The following is a 10,267-nucleotide window of genomic DNA, read 5'->3' on the forward strand; positions in this document are numbered from 1 at the left end:
TGTATGTGAAAAGTTAATATTCTTCAAGGAGCAAATGCAAAAATTCATCAATTCAGTTTTACTTACGCAGGAATCTTAACCCACTAGCCACTGCTGATATTCTTTGTATTAGGAAGTTTTGGGCAGGGGGAGGGAGAGACATGAAATATTAAGTAACCTAAAACACAGATGTTCCAGTCCTTGCTTCTGAGCTAGTCTTCAGGTTTACAATGATAATCATATTTTCTCTCACCACAATTCCATGTTCTCTTTACCCTTTTCCAGACTCATAGGTGAGATGAGATTCTTTAACTTACTTTATTGCTAAAGATACCAGAACCTTTTTCCTGTAAGATCATAAGCCTTGGCAATCTTGTTTTTATTGTGTTCCATTGATCAAGGCCACTCCAGTACTCTTGCCTGGAAAATCCTATGGACGGAGGAGCCTGGTAGGCTGTGGTCCATGGGGTCGCTAAGAGTCAGACATGACTGAGCGACTTCACTTTCACGCATTGGAGAAGGAAATGGCAAGCCACTCCAGTGTTCTTGCCTGGAGAATCCCAGGGACGGGGGAGCCTGGTGGGCTGCCGTCTGTGGGGTCGCACAGAGTCGGACACGACTGAATCGACTTAGCAGCAGCAGTGATCAAGGCCACCGCACAAGGGAGTGCAAAATGGCACTCCAGTGAGTATTGTGGATTTCAAGCATACTCCTCTTTATTTCTTTTGGGTATCAGCAGTCTATTTTACTCCCAGCTTTTGGGATCATGCATATGTACACTGGCCATTAGAATGTCCCCTTTAAATTCCTTTTTGTTGGAAATGGTAAAAAGTTTTGTTTCCCCAAAAACATAACTTTGCCTGGGAATAAAAGCTTCAGACTTTGCACAGATGGTGCTTCTGTATACCTGATGATGCATCTGCTTTGGGTATATAGTGAAGCTAGAAGCTCCTTTCATTCATGTCACTTATTCCTTTTCACACAGATATGTGTTTGTGTCATGTCTAGATTCTTCCAGAAATCCTGAAAGGAGTTTGGTCAATAGCTGTAAAGGCATCAGCTTTATCAGGAGCAGGCCTCTAAATCACAGTTTTTAAAAGATATTTTATCCAGAAACAGGAGCAAGATATGAAGAACTCTTCTCCCACAGAGAGGTGCTCTGGCCAAGAGAGAGAGAGACTGCTGGCCACGGCTAACAAAGTAAAGCCAGAATTTTAAATGCTTTTCTCAAGGAAAAAGAAAAAAAAAGTCCTTGAACCTTTCTGAAAGAATTTCATCCATGAATTAGCTTAACCCTGCAGATATGTTTTGCTATATAAATAAGAGAAATCTTTGAATTCAGGGTCTTGGAGTTATCATCGTAGATGCTACTGAAAAATTGGAAAAAACTTTCTTGCCTGTAGCTACTCATACAGAAATAAAAAAAATGAAGGCCAATGTCCTTGCAAACTTTCAATGGCTGGAGGAGTTGTTTTTCCAAGGTAAAACTGAGATACAAAATTCTCTGTCAATTTCTTTGAAAAGAAATCAGAAAACACCTGGAAACTCTTCAGAAGCTTTGCAAAATGTATCTCTGTCTTGATGGCACTAAAGTTGAATTAGAAATTCATAATCCTTCTCTTTCTGATATAAAAGTATATTGATGTGGTCAAAACTAAGTCCTTCTACTCTTTGAAAGCATCATTAGAAATATAAGAGAGACAAGCCACAGAATAGAAGAAAATATTTGCAAATAACTTGTCATAAAGGACTTGTATTTAGAATAAATAAACAACTCTTAAAATTCATTACTAAAACAAACAGCCCAGTAAAGAATGGGCCAATAAATTGAATAACCCTTACCAGAGATATGATCTTATAAGCATGTGAAAAATTGTTCAACACCCTTATTCATTCAGATCAGATCAGTCACTCAGTCGTGTCCGACTCTTTGCGACCCCATGAATCACAGCACGCCAGGCCTCCTTGTCCATCACCATCTCCCAGAGTTCACTGAGACTCACATCCATCGAGTCAGTGATGCCATCTAGCCATCTCATCCTCTGTCGTCCCCTTCTCCTCTTGCCCCCAATCCCTCCCAGCATCAGAGACTTTTCCAATGAGTCAACTCTTCACATGAGGTGGCCAAAGTACTGGAGTTTCAGCTTTAGCATCATTCCTTCCAAAGAAATCCCAGGGCTGATCTCCTTCAGAATGGACTGGTTGGATCTCCTTGCAGTCCAAGGGACTCTCAAGAGTCTTCTCCAACACCACAGTTCAAAAGCATCATTCTTCGGTGCTCAGCCTTCTTCACAGTCCAACTCTCACATCCATACATGACCACAGGAAAAACCATAGCCTTGACTAGATGAACCTTTGTTGGCAAAGTAATGTCTCTGCTTTTGAATATGCTATCTAGGTTGGACATAACTTTCCTTCCAAGGAGTAAGTGTCTTTTAATTTCATGGCTGTAGTCACCATCTGCAGTGATTTTGGAGCCCAGAAAAATAAAGTCTGACACTGTTTCCACTGTTTCCCCATCTATTTCCCATGAAGTCATGGGACTGGATGCCATGATCTTCGTTTTCTGAATGTTGAGCTTTAAGCCAACTTTTTCACTCCCCACTTTCACTTTCCTTCAAGAGGCTTTTGAGTTCCTCTTCACTTTCTGCCATAAGGGTGGTGTCATCTGCATATCTGAGGTTATTGATATTTCTCCCAGTGCCGGGAGCCAGTGAGGCATTCCACTCATGACAAAGGTCATGAGGAAGGAGGCTCGGCATACGCAAAGGCGGGATCGAGCCTCAGGAGTCCGCCCGGATATTCTCGAGCATCTACCCCCCCAAAAAACCAGAGTCTGCCTACTTTATTGCTTTGTGCTCTCACCTCTGACTTTACTGGGGGCTGTCCCCTACCACCATCTCGCTCTCTGTGTCAAAGAGTTAACTTACAGCTCCAATTAATAAAGTTCCTGGGCAATTAGGAGTGTTTAAATCCAAACCCCTCAGATGGCTCTCTAACTCGCCTGACAAGTTTACCCGGACTCCTGCAGCTATGCATACGATTGTTTACAGTCTCCCAGCCTCGAGAGGCATGGGAAGCTTAAGATATTCAAATAGCTTAGAGCCTCTCAGAGAGTTAGAAACTGTTAGAATAAACTAGTAAAGGATTTCATTGATGAGTCAATGTTTGTTGCCAAGTTTTCACATCCCCTAAATTGTATCCTTGAATATATATTAATTAATAGTTGGTATATAGAAAAAATAAGTAGTGGCCTTGGTGTTAGTAACTTTAGACCCTTAAGGTAATAAATTCTTTCCTTTGTTGTAAACCCATTACACATCCGCCCTATAGGAATGCAATTTTATCTTTGGAAGATGGCGCCAAACCTTAAAATAATTACTCTTAGAGAAAATAAGTCTTTGTTGATAAGTCCTTGTCAAGAGTCATAAAATGTTAGTAGGCCTTCTGGCCAGAAGATGATGTAAATCACCTAAACCATTTGTATACGATAAATTTGCAGGAAAGAACCCTGGTTTTTGATAAGAATCAAAGACTGCTGACTTTGCATCCCCTATTATCCTCTATGTGTAACTTAGGGTATATAAGCCCCTGTTGAAAATAAAGCTACGGGCCTTGCTCACCAACGCTTGGTCTCCCCATGTCATTCTTCCCTTTAACTTCCAGGTAAGTCTCCATCTGGAGCGCGGAACCCACCACGCTTACTAATTATGCCTGGGCTTCTAAGACCCACTCGAGAAGGTGTCTAGGGTGAGGCACCTTCCGATATTTGAGAGGGCGCCTGCGGCCTACGTAAGTGGTGCAAACTTCTTGTCTTGAAGTTTTATTGGTCTCCCGCGTAAACCAAGCTACTCAGCCTCTTTTCTCCACTGAATTTTCCTACTGAGCTATCCTCATTCTATTATTCTTTATATCTCTAATTAGCATATAAATAGTCGCCTAGGCCGTCTCTCCTTCGAATACCCTGGATCAGCTGGGGCTGGTCCCCAGCATCCCAGCAATCTTGATTCCAGCTTGTGTTTCTTCCAGTCCAGCGTTTCTCATAATGTACTCTGCATATAAGTTAAATAAACAGGGTGACAATATACAGCCTTGACATACTCCTTTTCCTACTTGGAACCAGTCTGTTGTTCCATGTCCAGTTCTAACTGTTGCTTCCTGACCTGCATACAAATTTCTCAAGAGGCAGATCAGGTTGTCTGGTATTCCCATCTCTTTCAGAATTTTCCACAGTTTATTGTGATCCACACAGTCAAAGGCTTTGACATAGTCAATAAAGCAGAAATAGATGTTTTTCTGGAACTCTCTTGCTTTTTCCATGATCCAGCGGATGTTGGCAATTTGATCTCTGGTTCCTCTGCCTTATTCATTAGAGAAATGCAAATTAAAACCACAATGAGGGACTTCCCTGGTGGTTGGATGGTTATGACTCTGTGTTTCTACTGCAGAGGGTACGGGTCTGATTCCTGGTTGGGGAACTAAGATCCTGCATGCCACATGCTGTGGCCAAAAAAAAAAAAAGAATTATTACAGTGAGACACTACTGCATACCTATCAGAAGGCCGACACAAAAAACCGACAATACTAAGTTTTGGTAAAGATGCGGTGCACCCGGAACTCTCATTCGTTGCTGGTGAGGGTGCAGTATCACATGCACCATGGAAAGGCTTGGCTACAGCTTACAGTTTTAGATATGTATCGCATAAAACCAGGAAGTCCCACTTCTGGGCCTTTACTCATGAGAAATGAAAGCAAATATTCATATGGACTTGTACTTGAGTATTCACAGCAAATTTATTTATATTAGCCCCAAACTGGAAGCAGCCCAAATGTCCATCCACTGGTGAATGGATAAACAACTTATGGTATATACAACGGCAAGCTACACAGCAGTATAAAAGTACAAACTGCGGATACAAGCGACACGAGGGATGAATCTCAGAAGCATTATTTTAAGTGCAAAGGCAAACCAAAGACTGCATACTGTATGATTTCACTTCTGTGAGATTTTGGAAATGCGAATAACTGTAAGGATAGAAATCAAATCAGTGGCTGCAAGATCTGGGGTAAGGGAAAGAGAGTGACTGCAAAGAAAGGCAATGGGAATATTCTATAACCTGATGGTAGCGGAAGTTACATGACTGTCTATGTTTGTCAAACCTCAGAAGTGAACACCTAAAATGGGTGCATTTACTACATTTAAATTTACTTCAATAAATCTCACATTAAAATTTAAAAAGAGATTTTTCGAAAGTGTCTCTCTGGCACCTCGAAATGGCTTCTCCTCCTGTGTTTTCTTTTTCAGGAACTGGTTCACCTTCCAACCTGGATCCTAACCCTGATAGCTGTATTGTAATTGATTTGTTGCCTACACCACCACTAACAAGCAGTTGCAAAGTCAAACAAATTGTTCCTTTTTTAAAACTCCTACATCTCTGTTTACTTCTGCAAGCCTACTGTTTCCCTTTGGTCCACACCATCACTTGCCTGTATTATAGAGACAACCCTGATAGTTCTCTCTGATGCTAGAATGGGTCTCCCTGATGGGTCCTGATGCTTCCGCTGCTGCTGAGTGGACCTATCAGAAATGCACACATCCTCACGGCACTGTCGTGCTCAGAACTGTTCAGTATTCCCCATTCATTGCCTGTAGGATTACCACCACCCTTTCCTCATGCTCTGGCCTTTGTTTACTTTTTAATTCTCACTTATCATCACCCTCCCATAAACACGCTGTGCACTGTAACCTCACAGTATTTCTTCAGCTTGTGTGAAAAATGCGTGGTTCTCAGCATGAGTTATGCAGACCTCTCCACTGTATCATGTATTCTCCTGCTCTACTTTTCACTTAGCTAGTGTAGCCACACTTATAGACACTGTTGAAGCATACCATTGGGAAAGGCTTTCATGAAGTTTCTATCTGGGCAGCACTTCCTTCTGTGTCCTTATGGTACCCCATGTATGCCTTGAACACAGAACTTGCTGATATTAAATTTAAGTCTTAGCTTATGAATGCAGGGCCCACGTCTTTTTCAGTCACTAGAAACTCAGCAGAGTTCTTGTTTCATAGTTGAACTAAATTCTTGTTGGGCAAATGTTCAGTAGAAATGTTTGCTGCTGCTGCTGCTAAGTCGCTTCCGTCATGTCCGACTCTGTGCCACCCCATAGATGGCAGCCCACCAGGCTCCGCTATCCCTGGGATTCTCCAGGCAAGAACACTGGAGTGGGTTGCCATTTCCTTCTCCAATGCATGAAAGTGAAAAGTGAAAGTGAAGTCGCTCAGTCATGTCTGACTCTTAGTGACCCCATGGACTGCAGCCTATCAGGCTCCTCCGTCCATGGGATTTTCCAGGCAAGAGTACTGGAGTGGGGTGCCATTGCCTTCTCCAACAAAATTCCTGGACACACAGCATGAAGGAATACTACCGAAATCGGATAGTTAACGATGACAGAGTGGGAAAACCTGAAGTTGTAGATTTCCTGGTGTTGGTACTTTTTGCCTCCACAGGCTCCTAGGACCTCACTCACTCCCTACTTCTGCCACCAGGGGGTGCTATTCTATCAAGAAGCTTCTAAACCATTCCTCATATCTAGGCCCACATGGATTTTTTTCTCTGACGCAGGTTATTTCATGTCCAAGAGTTCATAAATCATGGTGTGAAACTTGCATTTGTGCAAAATTCCTTGAAGAGGACTATTAGAGAAATAATCCAGTGAACAGGATGTTTTAATGGAAAAGAGTAGGAATTTGATTGTACTCCAACTCTAGAGGAGTTTTTACTATCTGCTAGCCTGACCAGCACCAAATTTTAACTTGAAGCGTAGCATATAAAGAGATCTACTTTTAAGCACTTACTGCTTGTGAGAAAATTTCATTAATGCTATTAGTGATTGTGTGCCCTTGTGAAGGAGAGAAGTGAAGCCCAGTGTGTGCGTATGGCTTTGGGAAGGGCTTACAGAGTGCCTTGCAAGTGAGCTTTCTGGTTTTTTCTTCCAGAGCCAACTCACTTCTCCCCTATTAAGCAAAAGATTCTGACTTCTGAGGAAATGTGTGTGTAAGTAGGTGACTTTGAAGCAAGGCAAGAACAGGGCTTTGTCCTGGATAAAGGTCGATTGGGAAGATAAATGCTCCCTCTGTGTCCATACTTCACACTGGTGAATAGAGTGGTAGTCAACCTGTTTATTTCCCAGCAAAAGGGAAGTGGCCATGTGACACATGAAGAAAGAGCTTGCATTTGCCTCCCAGATATTTGACCCTGTCCTTCTGAGAGCTACTGGGCATATTTCAAGTCTAAATCCACAGGAGAGTGTTTCCAGAGCTCATGGGCACAGCATTTAAACAGAGATGAGGAACAACCTGAACTGAGATGCATTAAGGAAATCCGATTCCATGACCTTCATCTGTGTCAAGTACAGCACCCGCATCTTGTGTCGTTTTTGCGACTTTACTGTCATTTTTCTTCCCACCATACTTCCTACCTTAGGAGTTCCTGTAGGAAGTGCATGATTAATCTTTTATAGACCTATTCACCTAGGCTTGAAGGGAGTTTGTTTATGACATTGTCATTCCATGAACTCTGAGTTCCCCTGGGGTATGTGTTTGTTGAGCCAAGGTCCTGGCTGAAAGGAATAATGGGTTCAGTTTAGTTTGAGAAAACATTTAGAGTTACTTGGTTTCAACTCAGAGGGGGTGATTTTTAGTGATAGAGTTAGTGACTGCTAAAAGTGTATTTTATTTATGGGAATTTTGACCCTTTGTGTGTCTATCTGTATCTGTGTGAGAGACCATGTGCCCTTGAGAGGTGGGGGGTGGGCACTCTCAGCCTGAACAAAATTGCCCTTTTTTAGTGTCATAGGTTTCCAATATTTTTTTGTTTTTTTCTTTAAGTAGCAGAAACCTATTGTCAAAATCTCATAGAAAACTAACATTTAACATAAATCGGTAAGTATTTTAATAGCAAAATGTATTTTTTAAGGACATTACTTGATATACAGTTAATCAGTGAGAGCAGGAATGTGTTTGGGGAACTCGGAAATTTGAAACTGCTAGTGACTGATGATAGTTACAGTCTTTTATAAGTTTCAGCATCCGCTTTATTTCTGTTTTTCCATATTTAGGTTATACTGTATCAAGAAAAGCCAGATTTACTTAGGTCAGTAATTGCAAATTGTAAGTTTTCTAACAGCTTACTTTACAATCTCAAAATACTCTTTCATTAAAAGAAAAGGTCAGGGAAGCTTTATTCTGAGGGCTCAATAAAAATGAAGTTACCTGGAAACTCCAGTGAACATGCTGGTATTTTCCTTTAAGTTAAAATTTGGGATGTAGCATATTTGTGTCAACATGCTTTACAACAGTTTGACAAATAAAAACATTTTTAAAATAAGATTTGTGAATGTTGGTCCTGTGGCATATGGAGTTAACACACTCTACCCTGTCTCTGCCACTAAAAGCAGTAAGAAATCCCGGGCAGAATACATAAAGCAGCTGTTGGAAGACTCCGAAAAGTAAATGGTAGCAGACAGATTGTGAAAGGGACCAGAACTTGAAGTTCAACCAAACTGGTGGTGAGGGAGTTTCTCTTTATTTTCCTCTGATATCAACATTTTTGGATTCAAAGGCAGCCACAAACCTAGAGATGCACACTAGGTGTGGGAACAAAAACTGAAGCAAACTCTTCTCTTCTGGTCTGAAGAGCAGGAAAACAGTCCCTTCAGCTTACAGAAAGTGGGAGAAGTCTTTGGGATATCACCCCTTTTTTGCGTGCCCTGTCTCTAAAATATACAATATCCCTTCCCTATGAAATAGCAGAATGGCCTTGTCAGAGAAAGAAGCCAGTGAGCTTGATAGATCAATAGAAACTATCCAGTTTGAATAATGGATAGAAAAAAAGATAAATATATATATATAAACAGAACCTTAGGAACCTATAGAACAACAAGAAAAAAAATGAGATTTGGATAACATATTTGTGGATCAAAGATATTTATAAACATTAAGTCAAACTACTAGTTATATGCAGGGGAAAAGTTTTCCTTTCCTTGAGGAATTGGTATGTTACTGCTTAAAGACAGTGAGAGAAATGTAACATATCACTGCATATTTCCCTTGTCATTTTGGTTGTCAGAAAATATGTTAAATTTCAGGCCCAAATATAATTGTTACTTTGATACCTTCTAGACAGGTTTTCATTATTTATTTCCAGTGCAAAAATCCAGGAAAAAAATAAAAGGGGTAAAATTAGAAAAGAACAAGCAAAACTGTTGTTATTGGCAGATGACATGATTGTCTTCATAGAAAACTTAAAAGAATCTAAAAAAAAAGCTAAAACCAATAAGTGAATTTAACAAGACTGGTGACTTCAAAGTCAATATACAAAAATAAATTGTATTTCTAAATGTTAGCAGTGACCAACTGGAGAAAGAAAATTTAAAAGAATTATATATATATATTTTTAATTTTTATTTAATTTTTAAACTTTACATAATTGTATTAGTTTTGCCAAATATCAAAATGAATCCACCACAGGTATACATGTGTCCCCCAACCTGAACCCTCCTCCCTCCTCCCTCCCCATACCGTCCCTCTGGGTCGTCCCAGTGCACTAGCCCCAAGCATCCAGTATCGTGCATCGGACCTGGACTGGCATCTCGTTTCATACCTGATATTTTACATGTTTCAATGCCATTCTCCCAAATCTTCCCACCCTCTCCCTCTCCCACAGAGTCCATAAGACTGTTCTATACATCACTGTCTCTTTTGCTGTCTCGTACACAGAGTTATTGTTACCATCTTTTTAAATTCCATATATATGCGTTAGTATACTGTATTGGTGTTTTTCCTTCTGGCTTACTTCACTCTGTATAATAGGCTCCAGTTTCATCCACCTCATTAGAACTGATTCAAATGTATTCTTTTTAATGGCTGAGTAATACTCTATTGTGTATATGTACCACAGCTTTCTTATCCATTCTTCTACTGATGGACATCTAGGTTGCTTCCATGTCCTGGCTATTATAAACAGTGCTGCGATGAACGTTGGGGTACACGTGTCTCTTTCCCTTCTGGTTTCCTCAGTGTGTATGCCCAGCAGTGGGATTGCTGGATCATAAGGCAGTTCTATTTCCAGTTTTTTAAGGAATCTCCACACTGTTCTCCATAGTGGCTGTATTATATTTTATGAGAGCATCAAAACAAGAGGTATCTAGGAAGAACCTTTAAGGAAAGATGTGAAAGACCTGCACAATAGGCACTACAAAATATTGCTGAGAATGGTTAAATCAAATT

The sequence above is a fragment of the Bos taurus genome, chromosome 10 (assembly GCF_002263795.3).
Source record: "Bos taurus isolate L1 Dominette 01449 registration number 42190680 breed Hereford chromosome 10, ARS-UCD2.0, whole genome shotgun sequence".
Lineage (NCBI taxonomy): Eukaryota > Metazoa > Chordata > Mammalia > Artiodactyla > Bovidae > Bos > Bos taurus.